Raw genomic sequence first — 24,627 nt, 5'->3', positions numbered from 1 at the left:
CTGGCAAAGATGTGGGTTTGGAAGGTTAGAAGACGTGTATGCAGTAAGTGACATATAAGCTAAAAAGCACTCTGTGAGAACATAAAAGCTTAATTAAAAGAAAACTTGWTCTCAGGCTTAGCACAGAAAAAAAGTTACAGAAACCTTCGGGATATGAGTCAGAGTGGTAGGTAACTTTAACTCTGAGTTACTCCACTGATTTGGGATTATATGTGTACCTATCATTGGCACTTGTTCATTGACCTTGCTCAAACACRCCTTGAACATCACCCCTCCTGCTGGGGGATTGTGTCACCTAAAGGACATCCATGTGCTGTGATTCCCATCGAGGACTCCACTGCTAACCATAAGAATCTGTGAGGAAACCAGCTTTCTCAAAGCCAAAACCAAAAAGCTTGGGAAAAAAGCTATACGCAATTTGGTTTTCCTTTGAATAGGAATGTAAGACCTAATTCAGAATAAAACAGGCAATAACTTTTCTTGGTCTACACCAAAAAAAGTGAACTATTTAATCAGCAATAAATAGAAAAATGAGAGAAACTGAGAGAAAAATGAGCCGTTTCCCTTCAGGTACATTTATTAGTTTCTATCTGACTAAAAAATGGAACTATTTTCAGCCAAGTAGCTGCAGCTTTTTATAAATCTTGATCTATTTTTTGCATCTACCTATTCCAGTAAAGTAGTCTGTAGTAAACACTTCAAAATGTGTCATTTTCTTTGAGGCTTGAAACTGATCTACAAAAGAAAAGTCCKAATTTTTCTTTCTGTAATGTTTAAGAGGAGCTTGTCAATTTTTATGAATTATTATTATTACTTTACCAATTCAGATGTGTTTACACCTAGTCATAATTACAGAAAAATAACATCCAAAGAGAAAAGAGGAAAATAAACTGTGCAGGAATAGGATTTTTTTTACGAGATTGTTTAAGTTCATGATGCTGTATGTTTCCCCTATGTAACTGCCTTGAGCAATTAACATGTGGGCCAATTTATGGGGGTGTTTTTAGAGAGTGCATCAGCATCAGCTCTTTAGTGAGCAGCTCTGGTTTTGCACATATGGACATTTGGGCAATCCTCTACCAAATCAAGCAATCCGATCTTGATTGATTTAATGTATATGATTCCAGGGATATTTAGACAATACATATTTATCTATTTACATATGCATTGACTTATCTGTTTCTTTAATAATGTTACTAGGATAAAAAAAAAAGAGGCAGGAGGGAACTTTAAGACATTCCTCATAGACCTTAAAAAAAAAGTGATCCCAAAAGTAAATTTCTCCACAAATCCTGCATTTCCTTGGCCAGAAAATGAGTAAAAGCGCAATATGATTAGAGTCTCTGCCCCCACATGACTCAGAAACTGTGTTTTTTCCTTCACCACCAAAAGGTTAAACTCTGCTGGTTTCTGTTCCCCTCATAGAGGATATAAAAAACATATTATTATCCCCCAGTACTCATGARCCTGTTTGCTTTCTTACGTTTATGATGTTTCTACAGATCTACAGGAGGTGGCATAATAAAAAGATTATTCTTGTGTAGGAAACACAGAGCTATCCAAACCTGCCTCTGAATCTCAGCCTTGGGAACAGCCAGCTTTTCACACATCTTTCCATCATTCATAATCCTGCYATCCCAAAATGGAGAAGCAGCTTTACCACCTGTCCCAAGAGACCTCTGCTGCTCACCTTACAAACACCTGAAGGTTTGTGGGCACATCTTGGTTGGCTTTTATTTCTTTTTTGAGTTGGTAAGATAGTGCAGCTAAGAAAGCTGCATTTCCACTTCTCACCAAAGCTTCCACACCAGCATTGCTGTAGATCCACTTACATATTAGGGAAAGAAAGGATGAGAAGTTACTTAGGTGGGTTGGACTAAATCATCTGAGTCTGACAACATTTGTTTAAGGTTAACAGTCTCAGAGGCATTGGTGGTTACCCTTAGAAGTTTATAGAAAGCAGGTGAGAAGTCGAGGAGAGTGAAGAGAACAAATATGTTAAAAAGGGAGAAAAGGAAGAGTAAAAAATTGTGTGTCAGTCACTCTAATCTCATTTCCTGGAAGAAAAAGTATTAAAACAAATCATTAAACTAGTAGTAAATACCTGGAAGAAAACAAGGAGGCAAGTGACAACAAACATGTTCTTCCCCAAGAGCAAATGGTGTCAAACCTAAATATTGTTCTCCTGTGCTCCATTAACAGGCATTTGAGTATTTGAGTAGGATACAGCTGTATGGATCCTATACCTTGATGCTGTCTTTCGTGATTGGGTTTGTTCAGCCTAGAGAAGAGAAGGCTTCAGSGTGACCTAATTGCAGCCTTCCAGTGCCTGAAGGGAGCTACAAGAAAGATGGAGAGGGAGTTTTTACAAGGCCATGTAGTGRCAGGACAAGGGGGAATGCTTCAGACTGAAAGAGAGCAGGTTTAGATTGGATATTTGGAAGAAATTCTTTACTGTGAGAGGCACTGGAACAGGTTGCCCAGAGAAGCTGTGGATGCCCATCCCTGGAAGTGTCCAGTGGCAGGCTGGACAGGGCTCTGAGCAGCCTGGCCTAGTGGAATTTGGTGSTGCCCTTGGCACGGGGGTTGGATTTAGAGGATCTTTAAGGTCCCTTCCAACCCAGACCATGCTATGATTTTATGATTCTCTATGCTTATAATTAGGCTATTAAATAACCCCTGTGTTATGTCAGATGGCAACACTAAAGCTGGAGCAGGGCAGATGGGACAACTGGACCCAGTGATTTTCAGTGGTTCATTGACAAAATCGAGGGTAGCAACACAAAACTATCCAAAAGATGTCACACAATCTAGTATTATTAAATATTTAAGTAATAACCTAGATTATGAAACAAGAAAGCACATGTCCTACATTTTCAGAAGCTGCATGCTGGGGAAGAACACAAGACTTGTGAATAACYACAAGAATTAAAGAAAAGTTCTAAAAAAGAGAATGCAATTCAGAAACAATGCACATATTGTTCTGCCTGTAGACAAGAATTTATTAGTTATTTGGTTAAGTATATTAGAAAAAAAAGGAAAAAAAAAATCCTTTCTCATTTCTCAGTGTTTTTCCTTGCTTCTTGGAAAGCTACAAGGCTACACCACCTAAGCCTGAACTCCCCTCCTTTTACATATATACTTTCAGAAATATCCTTCCTTGCATTTTATTTCTCTGGCTAACTTACAGTGTAATTTCCACGATAAAGGCTTGTATTACCGTTTTAGTATAACTCTTTAGTATGATGACCTACATTTCATTTTCTGCATATTTCCTCCTTATGCCGAGATCAAAGGAGAGCTAATGATTGAGGCACTGGTCTGACTGAAATTCCTGTCCTCCTTTTGCACTGGGGTGATGTGCGCTTGTSCTTCATGGCATTTATTTATCAAACTGCCTACTCTGCTACTTCTTATAAACTCATTCTTTGTAAGGCCACTTACTTCCATCCTCAATTCTATTTCCCTTTATCCTTCATGATCCATTCCCACAGAATAAGCTCGGATACAATTTTTCTAGAATTCATTGTTCCAGTATTTCTGTACATCAGCTGGATACAGAGATCTGCGTGGTTAATTCTGAGAACTCTAAATCCACGGAGGAGCAAAATGCACTAGGAATCATTTACTGAAATGTATGACCTTGAAATAGCATAGTTCCACAGCACAGATGGAGTTTATCAGATGTCTGAGACTAGGAAATGGTGAGATTTAAAAGAGTCAGTACTTGGGAGTGGTTAAAAAACTGAGATTACTGTATAGGATAGAGGTACTGGAAGTGTATTTAAAAAAGCATATTTACATGTGGATCCATGACTTTGGTGCCCAGACTAGTTTGCCCACCCTGCCTCTCCAGTGTGCACTTACCTGTGCAATGCAGGTGCATCCTGAGGACAGTGAAAGGTTTTCCCTTCACTGATATGAAGTGTGGGGCTCTTGAACCATCAGCCCTGCTCTGATGGTGACAAACCCTCTGTTGTTGGTTGCCCGATGTTTGGCGCTTCAAGCWGCCATGTCTTGATCCCCTGGTGGTGACTGAAATGACCAAAAATCTGTACAGGGTGGGATTACATCTAGGCAGAAGAGSCCTTCTTCACAACAGTCCCATCATCTTTTCAATTTCCAGTGCTAAAAATAGGCAGTGTGGGCCCTTCACCCAGTGATGCCTTGAAACAGTACTGTTGTGAGCAATGGGGTTTGTACAGCGAGGTCCTGTCTCTAGAGAGATTCACAGGCATGCAAGCATTACTCTTTCTAGGGCTAAAAGCTGCTTGAGGACATGAATTTMATTTAAAGTGATACTTCACCTGTCTCTACTCTTTTTCACCCATCCTATCACCAAAGTGCTACGTTTCTTCATGCACCCAAGATTCCCCAACTGTTGAAGCTTCTGTTACTATTTGGGTCAACTCAGCTGCTGACCGTGGTTGCCTATGGAACATAACAGGGCACCTCGGCTGCTGAGGAATAAAGGACAGGTTAGTCTGGCTGTGTTTGCAAATGTCACAGCTTGCTGAAATCACAGCTATCGCTTAGGGAAATTCTGTTTTCTCAGCCTACAACAATTTCCCTTAGCGCTGTCATTTCATCACATAAGGGTCACTTGTGGGTGCATGGGAGAAGGGTCAGTAGTTCGTTTTCATTGGGTAGGAGAATTGAAATACCAATGTAAAAATATTGTAAAATGTATTTTTCCTCCTGACTACCATTCTTGCCATTTTTATTTCCTATTCCTTGCTGGCAAACTCCCTCTCTACTGATTTCCTCTGCCAGTCTTTTTCTGAAATTCCTCCGCCGAGTCCTGTAGTGTGGTGGTTTCATCACACCCCCTGTATAACTCAGCACGTGATGAACAATGAAGTCAACACCCTTTCCATGCTCTTCCTATAATCAACACTCCAGGGAGCCCTTTCTCAGGATACAAGGGATTGAGAAGCACTGTTGAATGCCACCTGAAAGACCTGGAAGGGTGTTTTTCCAAAACTCAACAGACATACRCTGCACAAGTGAAATTGCTCTCTTCTGGCTTGCCCCAGTTTAGGTATGAGGACATAGGAACGGGAGAAAAATTACTAGAGGAGAGAAAATAGCCTGTTTCAGAGTTTGAGCAATTCCTCTTCCACTCCTTTTCCTCCTGCTCCAATCTGCACATCTCAAGGAAACCCTACACACATAGCAGGGGCCAAATAGCAGACTTGGCCAAATCCTTCATATTTTGACCTGTAAGGTCTGTGCCAAGCAGAAKAAAAGCATTTCAAATATGTTAAATTAGTTTGTACAGAGATTTCAGCTGAGGAATAAACATTTAATTTTCATATTTGTCCAAGTTGTTACTTACCACCAATTTAAAGARGCAGTACTAGTGGATCACACCAGTGGATTCTGCACCAACATGTTGTAAGATCTACTTTCCRTCACAAGGAAATGACCACCTAGACAGACAGAAGAAATATTATTATCCCACTGCAGACAGGCCATTCAAGCACAAACACGTCAAGGAATACGCCTGAGGATACCCAGAAAGACTGCATCAGTCAAGTGAGCCATATTTGAGTATAAACAACACAAGACTTTTCCTTATTGCTGCTCCAGACACTCTGTATCTTCCTCTAAATCAGCCTATTAATTCATCACCAGGAGCTCCACAGGTGAAGAAGCTGTTGAAATAAATTGTCTTTTTGTTGTCTTTATTTAATGTGCGTGAGAACATGAAGTCAATATGAATCAATGACATCCACATATCTGCTGTAGGAGTGAATTACCACTAAATATATTTTGAAAAAAATATTATGCTTCTTTATACTCTTACATCACTCTAGAAATATAACTCTATCTGAAAAAAAAAATATATATATCTAACAATTAAGTAGTGGGGAAATTCAGGTAAAAGTAAACAGGCTAGCTTGATGACAAGTGCATGGTAAACAGACATTTTACTGAGAAGGAGACTTTTCAGATATTTCCATGACATGTTGTTGCCACTTGAAATGTGGTGCCTTCTGGTGCTGTCTCAGAATATCTGGCAGAACATGTTGTATGTAATCAGACACTATTTTTTCAATGTACAACTTTTTTTAAAATGCTGTCTTCTCTGATAAGCGTCGTGCAAGACAAACGTTCTACTTGCCAAATAATTTCCTTCAGAGAAATAAAAAAAAACCTTATATCTAGGATTTTCTGTTATTAGCAACTCCAGCTCCTCTCTTTAAAATTCCTTATGTAATAAAACAAAATCTTTAAGATGCTTTGGCTCACTGTCAAATCTTCTATTAAAGGAAAGTTTATTGAAAAGTTATTTAAAAATAGTAGTAGTCACACAAAATAATAATGGAAAAAACTATAATAATTAATAATTAATAATAATTAATAATAATTAAACTTACCACTAAGTCTAAATTTATCTTTCTATTATATAAAATAAACAGTCACATCGGGGAGCTTACACTGTGAGCCCACTGAAATGTGAGCATTCACCACTCACCAAACTCATCCTGTGCTTAAAACAGCACTTGCCTTTACTACTTTGTAGTAAATGAATGCTGATGAGTAATATTCCAGTTAACTCTTACCCAACTAAATAATTTCTTGGTTCCCAGATAGAACTTTTGTGTGGACATTCTCCAAAAGCACTGTCAAGGCTAAGGCCTGGTTTTAATGAGCAATGTTTTGAAAAACAGAGAACAAAAAGGAAAGTGGTGAAAACGAAAATCAGAAGAGACAATGTTAAATAACACATTCAGTGGTGACAAGGGAGCTGGCAAGATATCTGACCCCAAAGTCAGCACATCTTTCCTGGCTACAGCAGAGCTTGTGCAGGAAACCAGTGACTTTTTCTCACATTATCACATCGGTGGGAGCGGTGTAGGGAAGTGCAGAAAGTGACCTACAATTTTCCTGGGTCTGGCATCAAGTCTAGTGTGTTAGATTTGCACTTCTTCAAAACAGCTTATAAGGTGCAAAAAATATTTGCCTGCTTGGGTCACTGCAAATGAAAGCATTGAAGTTCTTGCCTGAGCACTGCCTGCTAACAAGGAATGCAGAGAAAAAGGAGTGGATCAGGAGATTAAATCCTGTGMTGAGTGCAGCAAGCACTGCTGTGCCATTTTGGATAATGTGCATTTTGGTTCCCTGGACAGAAAATCCTTGCTGAGGTTCGAAGTTCTGCCTTCCTGCAGATTGTTTTCCCACCTTCAGCCATCCTTTCCAGTACAAGACTTTTTGCATGAAGGCCTTTTCTTCTGACTACGTTCCTGCTCCGCATTCCTTGTCCTATTCCCGCTGACCCTGTGGAATTGCTATCCAGGTATCCTCCCAGCACTGACCTCACATGGTGGCCATGGCAGCTCCTCAGGACACCCAGAGTCAACTGGGCTCTTTCTGAACAGACTTTGCCTGGGGGAAGAAGAAAAAGGCATTGAGTTTCTCCAGGTCTCTGTGGCCCTTGTCAGTCACCCTCTAAATCCTTCAGCCATCCTCCAAACCTCAGTTCGGATTTCAGGAGTCAGAGGTATCACTGAAGCATCCAAGACACCACTCACCACAGATGCCCTGTATGACAGTCCCATTCTCCTGCTCAGATCCCACCCCAGAGCAGCTCCAATCTCCCATAACCCACAAGGACTGCCCTGGTGGACCCACAACACACATTTACAGACATCCTGGCAGGCTGCGCCTGGTGAGCTCGTGAGATCTGTGATTCCCCCTCCTCCAGCACCAGGTTTGAAGGGGATGCTGAAAGCTCCCTTCCAAGCAGGATCATGCACAGCATGGAGTGGAAGAAGCTGAAAGCCTCGGTGCTGTTGGTGGTGAAGCCATACCCACACGGCAGCGGGGAGCAGGGCTAGTTTAACCACATGCTATGAAACATTGTGAATAAATGGAATGTGCTTTTTTTGCTGGCTACAATATGGCAGGTCCTGATTGACAGACCAGACACAAATGTGCAAACTGCACAGGCTGCACAAACAGKGCAGCCCTGATGGCTGTTGTGTCCTACACAGCTTCTGCAAGGAACTGGCTGAGCCTTTCCATCTGGACTAAGCAAACACCATTTCTTCAGAGCTTTATGCTCATCTTGTGCAGTCTGTGGGTTTTCTCTGGAGAAGCCAGGTGACCCTCTGCATCTGAYCATGCCTTCATCAGCAGGAACAGCTGGGCAGCGTAGGGTGGAGTTCATTTTCTATCCCATTYCGTTTTCTAGAGGAAGGGTTTAGGTGTGTCTGCTTTACCCTCACTCCCCAGGGCACCTCAACCCATGCTTCTTCTGAGCAAGCATGGTTTCTCTGACTGTGTCTGTGCTGGCCCTCCATGTCTTTTTTGACCTTTTGAGCATTCTGGCATGTGGCTGTGACTGCTGCCTCCTCATCCCTCAGGAAACATCACGGGCTGAGGGCTACATGTTTAGCTAGAGAAAAATGCGGCTGACAAGTGGCTGCGCCGTGCAGTTCAGCAAAGGGGGGAGGGTGAGGAGAGATTTGCTTGCTGTCTGCTTCCTGGGAGGCACTGGAGAGAGTRGCAGAAGGAGAGCTGTGCAAGCAGCTCATATGGATGGGGGAGTAAGATTTGATGAGGGCTAGAAAAGCAAAAAARGAACCAGCTGATTGGATCATGCAGGACAAACAAAGCACCTTTCACCAAGGAAATCCTTCCTCCCTCCTGTCCACAGTGACACAACTCCTTCTATCCTGTCCCATTTTCTACCTTTTTTTATCTCTGGAGAAACTGGCCATCCTYGCCTGGCTGTGGCAAAGGAGCCTCCTACATGGCAGCTCTTGGATCCAAGGCAGCTTGCTCCTCAACAGGGCCATGAGAATCCTGCTACCAGAAGTCACTCCATGACGCAGCCAAAAGGTGTGGGCTGTTCATTTTGTCTGGATTTTCATCTTGTTTGGATTTACCTGATATTAGTGAAATAATAGACATTCGTATTAGTACTGGCATTAATTTTTTTTACACTTAGGCCCAAAGTGATTGAGAGGCTTTGGCTTCCAAGCACTTCCATCAAGCCATGCCTTCACTTTTGCTGAAAATGCTTCTCACTTTGTTGAAATCAAGATTTCACACTACATGTTTGACCAAATTTCTTTGCAATTCCCACTCTCAAAAAAGTAAAGCAATTTCTCATTTCACTGTAGGAAGTCATAAAAACATATCTGTCATTCATCCATGCCCTACAGGCTTTTTGACTCTTCTTTTGGCACTTGCCTTAGTATTGGAGAACTTTCATAGATCATTGGGCAAGGAAGTATAAATGCTTTCTGGTGTGGGGAGTAAAGGATAGGCCCTTTTTTTGCCAGAAAGAAACAGAACAATGTCTAATATCCAAAACTGTCTAAAATTGTCTAAACAATCTCTAAAACTTCAGTTTTGTTTTTTGACCTTTTAGTAATGCTACATCTGAGCACAGATTCATCCTGACCACTTCTTCCTTTCTCATCAGTCTGTATTTAATAACGAGAGGCACAGTGCAAAGACCACCTTTTCTGGCCCTGTGGGAATAGATTGGACACAGTTATAGACATTACATCCAAAGCAGCATGATTGTATTATTTTTGTGTCTCAATATATTAAAAAGCTGCCCTAGGGAAAACAGGCAGGTCTAAGTCATATACACGTAACAYATCGGCTCCTGCTGGGTATTTTTGACACTCCTTAACAGTGAGAATTAAGATCTATGACTCTCATCTCTCAGCTGATAACATCAAGACAGGCTGCAGTGACTGCACAGAGCCTTTCTGAAATCAAATTGGTCTCTGAGCAAACACAGCAGGTCACATGGGGACTGTCAAGCAAGAGCAGTTTAGAGCTTCAGCATATACAGAAACCAGCCCCATTTACTGCAGCAGGTGAAGCTGCACCTGACAGTGTCTCTGACTCAGTTCTGTGAYACAGGGACATGCTTTTTGGGGGATTTGGGCAGGAGCTGCCACCAGCAGCTCATAGCTGTGCCAGGAGGTAATCTCCGGTTGAAGAAAACACAACCGTCACCAAATAATTAATCTTGCATTCCACTCCAGATCTCTCCCACGCAAATGGGGGAAGGTGTGTCATGATTCAGATCACTGCCAAAATAGCACGATGTGKCATTTTGCAGTTTAATTATTTCAACAGATCGTTTATTGTTTTTTGTAAGAGCRAGTTTGATTTGAGCTCTCATCCTTGAACTTCATGAAATGCAGTTTACCCTTTCTGAGTGACCAACAAGACCCTCGTGGGAAGTACAGCAGRCTGCACACTGCTTGGCAGAAACTGATGCACGGGGAGTTCCACCTGAACACAAGGAAGAACCTCTTTACTGGGCAGTGACCGTGCACTGGAACAGGCTGTCCAGAGAGGGTGTGCAATGTCCCTCACTGGGGATATTCCATAATGATCCGGACACAGTCCTGTGCCATGTGCTCTGGGATGACCCTGCTTGAGCAGGGAGCTGGACCAGATGACCCCTGTGTTCCCTTCACAGACCTATTCTGTGATTCTGTGAACTTAGTAATTTCTTCAGTTAATGTTTGGGGATTTTTCCCCTAGAAATGTTAGAAGAGGCTTCCTGTATCAGAAGTTTCAATTCAGCACTTACATATTGGGGACTTAGTAAGTATTTTAAAACAGGTTGCTGATAAGTTCTATAAMACCTTTGTAAAATCTCAATGCATTCAACGTGTACTTGTCTTTTATATGTCACTTTGGCTTTCTCAGAAGTAAAAACGAAGGCAATGAATCCTAGTTATACAATTAAAATACTGGATACTGAAATACTTTTTAGAGAAATGTGTGAGGGCACATGTTTGACTACCAAGAAGCTCCTACATTCTCTAAYCATGCAATTACCATATTAAGAGAAAAACCTTAGGAAGTCATCTGTAGAAACAAAACAGAGCAATGGGCTACAGTTTCCCTGTTTAATCCCTACTGAATATTAAASATGTATTTGTACCACTTCCTGACCCACTGCATTGAGATTAAGATGAATTTGATTTGATCTCACTACAGGGTTCCCGAGTTCAGAGCACCCCCAGCAAGCACAACAAACGAGGACATTGGAAACCACAGCAAGGTAAGCAAAGCACTCAGTAACTCACCCTGAGAGTGCCATCTTATCTGTCCCTTGTTAAGGGATTAATGCAACACTGGCTGAAATTGGTGAGGATTTTACTGCAGAGTTAATAAGAACTGTGAGTTATCAAATACAACAGAAAAAAGGATACAAGATACTATGGAGGATACAAGAAGAAACAGGAAATAAAACTACTTTTGGAGTATCCTAGTGTTTATCTGCAAGCAATCTGTAAGTTCACACAGARCACATGAGTTCTTTGTAACCGATAAACAGAGGCAATTCCCTTTCACCTTTACACGGAGACAGCCTTGTACTTCATTCAGTAGGGCAAGCCACAGGTCACACGCAGAGGCTGATTTCTTCAAGGCAACAGGGTCACTTACCCTATCTCAGTCATGGAAAATGGCACRTGCACTGTGACAGAGTCCCCAGGACCTTCCTTTGATATTGCCACAGAAGCTGTGTTTCAGCTCGTGGAAGTGTTCTTCGCACTCCACTGCTGCAATGAAATGTTTGGATTTAATCCACTACTACTAATAAAATAATATTTATAAATATAGGTACTTAAGACAGGAGGTGTTCTGTGATMCAACAGCCCAATATTTATGTWTGTTTATTTATTTATTTATCGATCTATTCATTTTTAAAGGCCAAGCTTAGGAGAAGTGAAGCACAAGGGCTGCAATTCAATCCACACATCCTTACAGATAGAAGCCTCCTGAGTTTTCAGCTCCAGACAGCAGCTGCCCAGAAGGTAGCTTGCACTACTTACTGGTGAGCTTGGATTTTGCCCTTCCTTAAATAACACATGTAAGAAATACCACCAACACAAATAATACTCTCCCTCTCATCCCCTTAAGTAGCTGAAAGAGAAATTAATAGAATGAGAAAAACAAATAAACCCACAGCCCATCTGAGGATGCTGAACAAACGTGAAAGCTGAGCAGCAGTCTGGTTTGTAACAGCCCTTCACCTCCACTTGAAACAGCCAGCCATGGAACAGCCAGCCATGGAATAGCCAAGCACGACTTAAATGATGCACACATCAGGGATAAAGAGTAKATTCACTTACACGGCAGTTGCAGTGACTTTTAGTTATTCAATAAAAGCAGCTCATGTCCACTCTGTCAGAAATCTCTAGTACATAGATTCTATTTATCTCTCCACCTACTTCTTATTCCTCCCTTCCTCTCCACTCATTATTCTCTCAGCAGTCACAGCATTGCTTCACCAGCACTCATTTCTTCAGTTAAAACCCCACCAGAGACATCTGCTGCTAGGAAATCTTGATCCCCACTCAATAGGATTATTGCTGAACTCCCTCCATGGGCTCCCAGACCCCTCAGAGCAATCCCTTACTTTGCCCTAGGCTGGTCACAGTAGAGCTCTAATAGTAAGCCATCTTTCCCTTCACWCTGTCTTAGAGTTCACCTCTTTCAAGGAATTCCTTTGTTGGTCTCTTTTCTTTGTGTTCGTGTTTCCCAGCCTCAGTGACTGACACAATCTCACTTCCATCAGCGCTGCCATCTCCCCCTTTCTTTTGTTAAAGCTTYCCTGAGCAACTCTTCCCACTGAAACCCCGTGTCTTTGCCACCACATCCTTTCTTCAGTTGCCATGTGCTAAAAAAAAAAAAAAAAAGATTTTTTTCAATAACATTAGATAGAGAATTACAGTTCATGGAAAGCTTTTTGAGATCATATGCATCTAAGATCAGAGATCATGTATCAGGCTAATAGTGTCTGTTAAATGTGTCCTCAAGCTGTGTTTGATGCATCTGTAAAAACAGAAATAGCAGTAACAGCAAGGAAAAGAGTAATTGCTGAGAATTTCCAAGAGCTGTAGTACATGCCAGGGATAAAAGACGACAGCAATCAAGGTTAGACCCCTCTGTTAGAATTGACTACTTGCCCCTCGTAGTAAGATTTTGCACTGAGCTGTCCTGATGCTCATCACCACCATGAGGACAAAATGAAAACCCATTATCCCACAAGTTAAKGTGAATAGCTAGTAGGTGTGCTGGAAACATGATCTGAGGATTTTACTAGCCTGTTTTCCCTAAGAAAAGAGAAGGGAAACATATTGTGCATCAGAAAAGTATGGAAGTGTCCTGAGGCTYCTCCTTGGACACTGCTATTCCCAAATAATCCATACCCTGGAGTCTTCCCATAGGCATTGCCAAACAGAGAGAGAAAGAACAAGATTTAAAAGTTTAGGATCTCATTAAGGGCATGGTTAAGGGCCAAATTAAGGAGGAGAGCAATGCAGAAAGGGATTGGAAGGTGGGAAGTAATGTCCAAGGTTAAAATAATTTTAAGTTTAAATAAACCCCAAACAACAGAGAGTGCAAAGCTAATGAATGTGAATAAAAATAGGGCTGAAAACTCCTGAATATAAAAATATTCCACTATGTAATATGTGATCATTCCTATCATGTACATACCAGGAATAAAGCCAAGACACTGGAGCAAAATAAATGGATGAATATGAAGGAGAGAAGGAAGTCTAAAAGAAGTGTCCATTTCAATATTGAACCACTTCACAGTTTTCCCAGTTTCACTAAAATAGATCATTACAAGCAAGTAGCATTTTCCAGAGGGAAACTAGTTAATAAAAAAAWTAAAATATTATCAGCTCTTGCTATAAATGATACTTGTCTCTGTGCCCAGATATCTTGCCTTTGGAAGCAAAGCAGGTTTTTTCCCCCCATCTGCTGTTATTGGAAAGATTTTACAGTATTTCTTCATGCTGCCTCCCCATGGCTCCAGTGAATAACTTGGTGTAGACTGGGGCTATGGATAGATTATAATAAATTTTATAGAGAGGCACAAAAGACAACAAATCTGGTTCTAAAATGTTCACTTTCAGGTCCTCTGCTGACAGATTACATATGACTTCCAGATTAATGTTTGAGCTAAGGTACTGCCTAGGAATATCAGACAGAAATTWAGAGTCTATTTCTGAACACAATACAGAGATAAATAACATAAATTATGCCATTCCTAATGAATTAAAAAATKCTGGCCAAATTCTGTGCCCAGCCAGACAATTTCACTACAGAAGCTCAACACAGTGGAGAGACTGAAGAGGAAAGAGTGACAAGGGCAGGCAAGAAAACATGAAGAAAAAAAACAAAAAAAAAAATCTAACAGGAAGCCAGGACTTTGAGGACGCAGCTCCTTATTTGCCCACTCTCYGTCCTCTAAAAGCTGTGACAATGATTCCCCCCAATACATTTTGCTACAGCACCTTTTTGTCATTTCTGTTTTGTTTTRCACAGCAGTCACTTAAAATTTAGATAATGGGAAGTAATATTAGAGGTTATGAAAAAACCAAAGCAGAGTTCAAACTTTAAACAGACATGCAAGTGAGACTTGCCCTTGACTCTTCACTGGAGGAGAAAGGTGGGAACTAATATTGTAGATCTYTGCTAAATACTCACCTGATGTAATAAGACCTGCACTAAATAAACTCTCAAGTCAACCACATTGAATAAGTTCACTGAAATTTTCTGCTTTTTAATTGAAGGGTCTTCTAACTAATCTTTGCAGATCATTCAGGATGAGGTCCTACAGAGCTACAGACTTGATATCATCATCCCTAATTACTATCAGCCATTATTTCTTCACTATTTATGATTGGTTTTCACACTTCTTGTCCTCATTTTAATCAGTCAACTCATCCCACAAGTCAGAATCTGTAYAAATGTCAAGCCAATACTTAATTCTGTTAAGGTTGAAATTGAAAACCTTATCTCATAAACCAAACCACATTTTGCAGTCTGGGCTTTGAGTCAAAGCTAGGTGACGTGAGGGAAAATTCAGAGAATCAGAAGGAATTCCTGGAACCTTTTGTAAGCCAGTGACAATAAATTGTGTGTCTCACCAAATTTCACCTCAGGTAGATCCGTGTCACCTTCCACTAGAGTACATTGTCACAGGCTTAGCATTTCCAGTAAAGAATATTGTATTTTAATAAGGACTTATTCTGCATCCATTAGTGGCCTGCTTGGTGCTGAAAGGCTTGATGAGTTGCTTGAGATATGTAGAATAGTATATTATCACTCAATTATTGGAAAAGTACCAGGCAGACTATCAAATGTTTCTCTCTCTCTCTCTCATTATTTTTTTTTTTTCAATTAATAACTGAGGAGACACTTGCCTGCTTTTACCTGCAGGAAAAGTCTGTAATCCTTAAACACACAGAAACCACAAACCATGGAGAAATTAAAAGGAATCGTATGTATATATATATATATATATATGTGCCTTTAAACAACTGTAGATCCTGAACCTAGAAAGTTTTTCAAGTTTCAGAGCTTCAAGAGGGCACCATTTTTGTGATTTATGGGAAAGAAGAGTAGAGACTTGTGTTCCTGCTTAGATATTTGCTGGGAACTCAGTCTCTCAGCATGGTAACTTTTTTCTTGATGGTTTAGATAGACATATGTACGATTGAATTTACAGCCAAATTAGCTACATAATATTAGTAAATGGGATTGCACTGCTCTGTGTTTATAGTCTTCTTGGAAATGTGAGATTCRTCTGCCCTTTCAGAGACAGACATCAATGAAGACTAAGAACTCCAAGCCAAACATTTTCCAGTAAAAATAATTTTATCTATTTTTAGGTTCATATTATTTTACTTCTTTAAGACATAATCAAGCAGATGCAGTAAAAACATAGGGTTTTGAGCTGCTGAGCAGCCTGAATTTCTGTGAAAGGTACACTGAAATGAGCCAGGTAGGAGGTACCCCTGGATGGGACCTGTTTAGTCTCAGAGAATGGACAGCATTTTAAGGCTCTTCACAAAACCCAAGGACTGCTTGACAGGAAAATGTACAAACAAAAACAAACAAAAGAATCTGAGCTGGGAAACATCATAATTTCTCAAATGAATGGATCCCTTGCAGAGCAAGTGCAGCCTTTTGAAGATTGTCACTACTGGATCTGGGCACTCACCTTCCTGGAAAGTGTCTCCTCCATCCGTGTTTGTGGGGTGACAGTGACAAACTCAAAGTCATCAACATATGGAGAAAGATTGCTGTGTTTAAAAAAAATCTTGTTTTATTAAATTAAAACCTGAAATAGTAAGACAGATTCATAGATTTATAAAAACCCCAAAAAGAATTGCTTAGGTATGGGTCTTCAGCTATTCACGYGGACTTCATTAACTGAATTCCCAAGTAGCCTTGAGGCATGACCAGAACAACATTGGCAAGATCTCCCACCCTGAGCAATTGGACATGAATTTTTACTCTCTCAAACATAAATAAGAAACAAAACTCTGCTGCTGACTAAAACCAAACCCAACCCCTCCCTCATTTTTTACACATCACTTACTCAGAGAAATAAAGTGTGGTTAAAGTGTCCTCCCAGTATGGGAAGGGGGATGCAGACCTACAACAGAAAGGGGACAAAAGGCACTGTTTTGTTTCCTTCCTGCTGGTAGCCACATCCCCACTGCCCACTGTCCTGCCTGCAACCCCACATCCCCCTGGGACACTGCAGAGAGCAACTCCAGCTCAGACCAGCCTCTGCTAGAAGGAGGGACAAGCACTCCTCTGCCTGAGAGCATCGTTAAGTTATTTTTGGGTTTGGGACAGGACAGTGACTGTTTGAAATCACAGTTGCCTCTCCTGAGCAGTGAGATTCTGAGGAGAAATTTTCCSCCTGTGTAGCACACTTTCAAAAGACTTGTAAGACCTGTTTAAGAAAATGAGGAAGGCTCTTCAGTGTTATCCTTTTTGTCTGGCAATCCAGCAAATGAGACACAAATTAACCCTAACCTGTAACTTGCAACCATTTAACACATTTCTTTGGTGTGCTTCTCACTGAGAAAAAGAAAGTCCAGGCTGCCACCACACCATGACCAGTGAGGGGATGAGGCATGAAGCTCTTGCAAACCTGGGCTCCTGCCATGCCTGCTGCAGTGCAGCCAGAGAMCCTGCAGTTGCTGAGGGTTAAAGCACGCTCCAGGACACAGGTTTGGCTAGCTGCTGGTATCCAAACAAGCTGGCAGCTACTCCCTTTTCCCCTGAGAAGAAAGGCTCCTGTGTTAGATTTGATAATTTCACCTTTCATCCAGTAAGTGTCCTCAGTATGAAATGAACTGAAATGAGAATCCTGTATGAGGAACTTAAAGCCATCAACTATTTTTTCACTGTTTTCAATGTTTTTAAAATTATGCAGCAGAGTACCTGGGAAGTACTAGGGTGGAGTACTTGGGCCTTAGACACACCTGAGAAAGATGGATTTCTAAGTCAGACTCCCAGCTTGATTTGTGTGTGCTGAAGCTGCTACTTTCACTGTTTCTGGTTTGTTTACCTTTGTTTAGAAATGTCTCCTCAAACAGTGAATTCTTCCACATATAGTTGTCTCCTACCATGCATTTATGGAGCCTAGTAAGACAAACTTCCATCCCAGGTCTTGCTGAAACACAGGTAATCATCTAGTTTGATTCTTGCTGATATATACACCTCACTAAATCGATGGGATTTGAACACTGACTTTTTTTTTAAATGGTTTTAGGAAATCAGTAAATTCCTCTTTGAGACTTGATACTTGAAATGATAATCTCCAAAATATAGCACACGAAGTCATGCAGAAATGCAAGCCTAGCTAGAAACCYGAATGTGGCAGGAGGTATTTGTCTGAGTCCTCTCTTGGTTCTTGGGCACTCAGGCACTCACATAACGCTGAGGAGGGTCACAGAGCAAGGWGAGAGGGAAGCTCAAAGCACAGCAGTGAAATCATGAAAAACACCTTGGTGAGCAATGGAGAATGTAAGAGCTGTGAGAGCATGGAGTGGCAGTCTTGGCTCCAGTGGTTCTCTGGTGCTGAAGGGAGGAAAATTGGCCTCTMAAATTAACAAAAGCTGTTCCTTGCTGTACCTCTTTCACCCGTTTATCCAAAGTGAGTTTATCAGTTTATCCCAAGTGAGACAATCCACAAGGCTCTGGATAGGCTCATCAAAGAAATATCAATTCTAACAGTGCTTTTTAGTGCAGCAGAAAAAGAAACGTCAGGACAAATAAGCCAGGGTAGATGCACATTTACCATGTTTGTCCCTGAGTGATGGCTGGCACAAACTCTCAGACCTCACTATTTAGAAAGGTTTTCCCCTTTGATTACCCAATGCACTGTCCTTTTATWCTGCCTTTGCTGTATCAACCCACACGTGACCAAAAAAGGGAAAAAATACTGATTTTTGGAAACTGTAGGGACCAAAAGCTCTCCACAAGCACAAAGCACCAAAGACCTGGGTTCACACAGCAATCCAGACCTGCAGAGACCCTGCATAACCCTGCTTCCTTTCTTCTCCTTAGCAGAACAGAAACTGCACTTAYATCCTGAAAGGAAGAGTCACCAAAGGGTGTGCTAGGTGACCTAACAGACCTTTTGCATCTCTAATGCCTGATTCAGTGCAAAGAATGCAGACCTGTGAATCATGACAGCGAGCTGAACAAGCAGTAGCCCAGCTGGAGCCAAAARACCTCCAAACATTGCCACTCACCCAAGGCCTTATTGTAAGCATGTAACGAACAGAAAAAGCTGATGTGTTCGAGACAGAAGCACAAACCAGAAGGCATTCTGCCAGCCTGATCCCTCCAGCAGCAYGTTATCCTACCCAGGTAGAATCTTTGGGCTAAAGACTGCGTGGGCAGGGGATGGAAAAAATCCCAATTGTGGTACCTGGCAGGTAGGCGGAGGATCTGATTCACATTGTAATCATTTGTAATAGCCTGCAGCCAGAAGGCCAAACATTGTCATCTCCTCAGATCTCATCAGCACAGCAGCGTAAGCTGGATCAATATTTGCAGTGGAAGGTCTCCAAGTGGCACCAACGCGGGCAGGAAACGATGCTGATGAGAGCTGGGCTCGACCCAGCGCCGAGCCAGAACTGCAGGATGAGGCTTGGAAGGAATTCCTCTGACAGCGCTGCCACTCCTTACCCAGGGCCTAAAGGGCAGCCCTGGTGATGAATGGTCAGTAAAAGCACCAGGCCAYTTTCTCTTGGAGTAGGGTTTCCTGATAACCTGGACAACATCCAGCCTATTCCTTTGCATCCTAACCCCTTGCTGCAGCCAGAGGCAACAAGGATTTGCCTTGCTAGCAAACCCCATGCAGGGCCTGGGATCTCTCCTYATGTGCAGTCCAGAAACACAGTGATCTGCAGTTCTAATTAATTTTGGAAATTTAACAGGCTGAGGTTACTGAATTTGCCCTCAAATCTTAGACTGATTTCAATGTAACCTAAGAATATGCTTAAGGAATRCACTGGTTTTCTTGAGCTGTTGTCTCCAGTTAAAAATAGTGTGCCAATAGATAATTCTAAGTTTGAAATTAAGATCTTTGCATATGTTTCAGCCCATTTTGTCTATTTTGGGAATGGCCAAAGAATTTGTGACTGAAAAAATAAGTACAAGCAAAACACAGTTGTCTCCTTGTTACTGAAACAAACACTAAGTCATATATTATCATTGTCATAAAAAAGACTTCATGGGGACAAAGAGACTCAATGCTAGAGCCTGCAGCAAAGATACCATTAATAAAATAAATCACATCATTCACAACTACAAGTGCTTCACTTTAAAGGCAAAAAATAGGGAGAATAGGACTGTGTGTAGTTGGATGAAAGAGTACAATCTGTATCAGTGTACTGCACACGTCAACACTGTTCATACAATGAATAAAGAGGAAATGCAACACAGTCAAATACCTTTATTAATCTTCTGCACAATGACCTTCTACTAAAGTCATATAGCCAATCGTCTACATGCCACATAAGCTATCAGTTTGCTCCCCTATGAATAAATAAAATTCCACAGGAAAAAAAAAAATGAGGATGAAAGCTCAATTATTGGTATCTTTTAAAGCTCATGGGCATATATTTCAATAAAACATAAGATGACTTGGGGCCAAAACTGAGCACACTGAAGTTTTTCAGCATAAGCAGCAAACTGATACTCCTGTTAATACCAGTTTCAGCCAAATCTGACATACCACTTGAGATCATTTTTTTTTCCTCATGCAAATCAGCTGGATGGAGGACAGAAACCCAAGGAAGTAGTCACATAGAGAGGAAAAATGGGTACTATGAAGGAGCAGGCAGACTAACAAGGGCATCAACACTGACCTACCCCTCCAYACCTCTACTTTAGCTAAAATGATACTGCTTGTCCAGAGAAATACAGAAAGGGAGCTAGAAAGTCTTATAAAWGCAGAAGTAAAAGCGTGGATATGAGTATGTGATGGAGATACAAATCTATAGATACAAATCTATCGATGCAAATATATAGATACAAATATATAGGAAAGCTACATTAGCTCTGTTGTGAATAGAAAACTTGCTTTTTTCAAAGATTTTATGGTTGTGCTTTTCCACTGAGAAAATCACAGGCAAACCCTTCATCCTGTAAAGGACATTTGGTGACAAAATAAAATGTAGGTTTAAATGGGGCAGAGATTCTAACACAGACTGCCCAGCATCTGAGGAGAATTTGTGGTGCCAGCCACCCTACAGGCCCCCTYAGACAGAATGAGACAGGAGCAGGGCTGATCTGAAATGCATTGCATCAGGTCTTCGTGAAACACAAACAGCTCTCAGTATGTCTAACGTTGATTTTTGGAGAGGACAGGTTCTGAACTGRAGAAGTGCAACAATCTCCCCAGTTAGTCTGAGGTACAAACTGGTATTCATCCATCCATTTGGTTATTTACATGCTGTGAAATGTGTAAATAATTGCTTTCTAAATACCAACCAAACTCTCAGGTAGCTCACGTACACTCTCAGGTACAGTCAGAAAACATTAAAAAGTCCAGAAGAGCTGCTGAGAAGGTGGGATCAAGTTGTCAGAATATGAATTTGCCTGGAAACTCTACACTGAATGTTGAAGGCAGAAGTGCAAGCTGAGGCGGAGTGTGCTCAGGACAAGATGCCTTCAATTAATTCTGCAAATGAGGGTGAGCTCCATCAGGAGACAGAACAGGGCAGACACAACCCATCTTCACTGCCTCACAGGGATACTGGGAACAGTTCCTTGGGTCTGGGACACTACAAGCACCCAGGCACGCCCCATTTCGACCCCCACCACCAGAAGAGCTCACCTGACTGCTCGGTCCTGGCAGACACCTCAGGCAGMAGTGCTGGGATCTCCCATCCTAGAGCAAAGGAGCAGCCAGGGCCATCTTTATGGAACAGGAACAGCTCTCCCAACCTCATACCCTCTACAAAATAGGATAAAAATKGTTTAGCTGCATTGGCTCCAGATGAATGAGAAAAGTAAGGACTAATTAAAACTGACTTCAARTCAATAAACCAAAGAGCTATGATTACATGAATGTATATATGGACAACAAATCTCCTACAAAAGGGCCTGGTTCAAAGTCCATAAGGAAAATTGCTTTGAATAGCATCCTTCACAGCTGCATTCCCTTTTATAGCACAGAAGAGATGCATGGCTGTATTCAGGATAGCAGAAAGCCCAGAAGCAGAGTAAGAACTGGAGAGTTTTTATGCCAGCAGAAAGGTATACTTTCTTCTCCTCTCCTTTCTTCTTTACATGAACACACTACACAGCGCCAAAAAAGAAAAAAAAAAAAAGAGAAGGAAATGAAAAGAAAATGGATCAGTTGAAGCCTCCAGGGAAGATAACCTTCAAAGGAAATTTAGCGGAAAATTGAAGAAAATAGAAGCTGAGATTTCTCTTGTACCTCATGGCTACAGAAATAGATAAGTAGGAGGAAAGGCTGCAAGCAGCTTTGCTCCTTTTTGTGACAAGAGAGAAAGCCCCAGCCCCAGCTGTATTCAATCAGTTCCAAAGGCAGGGAGATAACGAGAAATTAGAAATACCCATGAATGGGTTTGAAGTCTACTGCTTCTGGACACACATCATTGACAAGAACATGAAATTTCAACACAGAAGAGAGAGAGAATCAAGTGATCAATATGTGACACACTTAGAAACTCATAGAAACACCCAAGCAAACTTTTAGAAGTTACCAATGTTATCAAACCACCATGAGGCTTTCAGAAACTTTTTTCTATTATCACAGCTATTTGTGTGATTATGTAGAAGACTTCTTCATTTCCAACCCAACACTCCTGAGACTGTGGCATCTGAGTACAGCCACACTAAAGACCAAAATTTAACACTTCATGCCATCAACTTGTTGTTGCCTGCATGGAGAAGGGAGAATCTGGAAAAGGAAAACAAAATTATTGGAAAAATCTGAGACAGAAACATCAACATTAATGTGATGATTTGAAATTAGGGGCAGTTCCAAGAGATAGGTGTTGTTTTGTTCTGGCTGGGGGTGGGGTTTTCTCTTTGTTTGGAGTTTTTTAGCAGGATACAGGCTGAGCATGGGATGAGCAGAGAGATCAGAGCAAGAATTCCAGTGTTCCCTTGGCTATACTATCTTGAATTGTCAGCAGGGAAAAAGATCCGTGTTTCCTTTAAGGTTTCTTGGCTTAATTAATTTGCCTGTTGYCACAATGTGTCCCTGAATTGGGAAAGTCTGCTGGAGGGAGAAGGCACGGAAAGAAATGTGAGATTGACTTCTTTAAAATTAGGGATAAGGAGAAGGATTTAGCAGAGCCCAGCAAAAGAGGTGCTGCCTGTATGTAGAGGGGAAAACCTTGTGCCCATCCCCCGCCTGAGACCAAACCATCCCACTGCTGGGCACCCTATGGTACTTGCAGAATTAAAGAATTAAAGTTGACSCCAATGGCTAAAATCTTAACAAAGGGTAGCCATGGAAACCAGGTACTCCTACAAAACAAAYAAACAAACCCCAAACCAAACCAAACCAAAACAAAAAAGTTATTTTGCACCATCAAGGAATTGCTGGTTACACCTCAWTTTCTCTCACATTTCCACTGCAAAAAATTAAGCATCTGCAGTTTTAAGATGGTGTTTGCAAATGACTTGAATCCTTCATCACAGATAAGCACTGCAGAAAGAATAGAAACWCTTTTCCAGTTGTCCAGCTCCCTTCCATGGTTGCTGGCCTGTSATCAGCACTGGTGGTAGTCTTGCAAAACAAATAAATCTTTAAACAATAAGCTACAGATTAAAAGCCTGGGAGGATCCCCTGTGACCCATCCAGAAATTAGAACATTACAGAGAGGGCTGGAGACCGGTGGTGCAGAAAGTTAAGTCACTGGAGACRTGAGTTCATATTTGATGCATGGGTAGAGGTGAAATGGGCTTATGGGCCTCAGACACTTCGGGGATTTGTTCCAACTGCGGCGCTTGCGCAGAAGCTGWTTCCTGATGCTCAGAGTCTAAGGACTGAAATAATGGATGTCTTGTAGACAGAAACAACTGAGCTTCAACAGCAGCACTGTGTGCAAATCTGTTCTCAGTACCTGCTTTGTTTGCTGTCAGAAGCACCACGGGATACCTGTCACCCCTGAGTTTGAGAACACCAACGACACGAGTGACATCTGTGCAATAGTAAACCCAGCCTGGATCATTTCTGCTGCTGACCAGTTTAAGATAYGTATTTCCCCTGCTCCTTATCTCTCTCAGAATTAGACAAAGTGTGTGGGTGTGCTGGCAATCCTCCCTGTCCAGCACAAGTGTATATTCCTTGGTACATCCAGAGGAAAGCAAGCAGCACGAGGACACACTGTAATGGAGACCTTGTGCGTGTTCGAACTAAGGTGTGCTACCCCTCACCTTGAAAACTTGGAAAACATGGGCTGTCCCCTCTCAGCTATCACTGATGGGAAATCAATTCCATGCCAGCATGATCAGAAAAGAAGTGGCTGTTCCAAAAATCAGAGGAGTCAGTTGTCATCTTTTTGAAGCTGCTGCTTCTCCCAACAGCACACACAGCATGAGAGGAACACAATTCCTTTGGGCAGCATGAGAGGAACACAATTCCTTTGGGCAGCAGCCACTCCTGCCAGGACCTGGCTCCATTCAGAGGGGGAAAGGAAAAACTCAGAGCAAGAGACCTTGAGCAGCAGCGCTCCCCTTTCTTTCATGGCAGAAACAGTGCCCTCATGCACAGCACAGCCCTCGAGGGAACTGACCATCGCCTTCACTGCTCCCTGCACAGGACCCCAGCTGCATTTGCCTGGTAAAAGGAGAATTATTTAATTTAAAATGCATTAATATCTCAAAACAAATTGGCTATGAAAAAAAGGACACTACTGCAAGATTCCTACCTTCTATGAGGCATTGGAGCAGTAAAACCAGGTCYTTTTCTATTAAAAACAAAGCAAGAAATAAACTCAACAAAGTAGATGCATAAAAGGATTTTCCCCTACAGCTGACACTGAATCTAAATTAAAGCAAATTGTTTTCCTAATTTGAAACCTCTGGTTTCTCCATAATTACAATGTTGCAAAATGAGCAGGATCAGCTAATATATACCCACAGGGAAAATTACATTTAGTGACCCTATAATGATCCAGGATGAAGAAGATGCAATAAAGAAGCTCACAGTATTCACTAATGAATAAGACTAGTAAGAAAGGAGGAAGCTAAACTTAATGAATGCATATAGGATTTTGATGTAGAACCTGCAGGCAAAAGTGGCCAACAGTTTTATTCCACCAA

The sequence above is a fragment of the Malurus melanocephalus genome, unplaced genomic scaffold, assembly GCF_030028575.1.
Source record: "Malurus melanocephalus ecotype Western Australia unplaced genomic scaffold, MMel_1.1 scaffold_114, whole genome shotgun sequence".
Lineage (NCBI taxonomy): Eukaryota > Metazoa > Chordata > Aves > Passeriformes > Maluridae > Malurus > Malurus melanocephalus.
This window is presented reverse-complemented; position numbering follows the sequence as displayed.